Genomic DNA, 1,769 nt, shown 5'->3' with positions numbered 1-1,769 from the left:
ATATATATATATTATATATATATATATATTCAAATATACACACTTCTATATATTCATATATATCATATATGTATGTATATAATCACACACGCCCAACAAACTGCTTATCAAAGTGCAAACTGTTAAGACTGATCAAACTTTGATATTGAAACAGATCATACGATGTGTATACATAGAGCTGTAGATAGATATCGATAGATAGTCCTGTTTACCTTAGGACTTGTGGAGTTGTGAGGTAGGTCCAGTAGTGGGGAGGATGGGTTTGATCTCAACACATCACACCATGTCAAGCTGTTTGCATATATATATATGTATATAAAGCATACGGGTGTGTGTGTAGATCTGTCGGACTACGTTGTAGCGCGTGGATTTTGGTTTGTGGTGATGTCTATTAACAGTGGATGCGTAATCAAATGAGAGCACTATGTCTCTCAAACGTGTTAAATGAGGGCACGATGTGTAGATATGCCTCAGATGCAAGGAGAATATCTGTTAAATGCTACCAGTGCTGCCTAAATTGTGTTAAGTGCTTAGTCGTGTTTAATGGGAGAGGATGTGCTTTATTTGGGTGTGGTACTGACCTAACGACGGCTTTCGTATTTTTATTCCTAGGATTTAATATAATATGAAATATATAATGTAATATTATGGTAAAATGAATATAATTACTAATTAGCAAAATTCTAAATGCTAATAAATGTAAAAGATTATAAAATTATCAAACAGGATGTTTGTTAAAAATTCGGGATTATCTTGAAAAGAAATCTTAACGGCAGAAAAACGGTTTCGGTTTTGAGTTGGGTTGCTTTATAATTCTAATCGTAGTTGTCAATAGTAATTAATTATAAATATAATTACAACGATTATATTATTAATAATGATTTAATTAGTACAAGGCTGGAAGTGCGCGATCGTTTGGATTTCGCGCACTTAATTAGTTAATTTCTAACGAAATGATAATTAAAAGTGAGACAACAGAATAAACAATTAAAAAGAACAGAATGAAAGGTAAATAAAATAAAAACGATACTACAAGAACTTGTGAAACGGCTTAATTAAGGGACGGAAACGGTGACGGTTGAATCTTCGGTGGAATCGAGGAATGTTGAGAACCATGCCAGATGTTATCCTGTTAAAACAATATACGTCGGTCACATTAAATGTCACGGACATATGCAGGGGGGCTGCATCGGTGCAAATGTATTCATATATTATATATAAAAAAAACAAAAAAACATCTATGATGATCGTCAGGATGGTTGAGATTCTTAAAATTAGAGTTAATTATCAAATGTCACACACCAAACATTCACATGTCCCACTCGGAAATAAATCACGCAATTCCACGATCACGCGCGCGCGCACTACGACGATCTCGTTTCGTATTTCAGGCAAACAGCAATTCATATTACACATACACACACACACACACATGCATATATCTTTTATCTTTTACTTGTAACAGTCATTGGACTGCGGCCATACTGGAGCACTGCCTTGAAGGGGTTTTATTCAATATAGATAGATGAGTGCAGTTTCACTTGGAAGACTGTTGGGGGTACATGAAAGGCACCCGTTACACTTTTGAAGTGGTTGGCATTAGGAAGGGCAACCAGCCGTAGAAAACCCTGGCAAATCAGACTGGAACCTGGTGCTGCTCTCCAGCTTAACAGTTCAAATCAGACCATCCAACCCATGCCAGCATGGAAAGTGGACGTTAAATGATGATGATGATGGTGATGACACACACACACACACATATATAAGAT

The sequence above is a fragment of the Octopus bimaculoides genome, chromosome 30 (assembly GCF_001194135.2).
Source record: "Octopus bimaculoides isolate UCB-OBI-ISO-001 chromosome 30, ASM119413v2, whole genome shotgun sequence".
Taxonomy (NCBI): Eukaryota; Metazoa; Mollusca; class Cephalopoda; order Octopoda; family Octopodidae; genus Octopus; species Octopus bimaculoides.
This window is presented reverse-complemented; position numbering follows the sequence as displayed.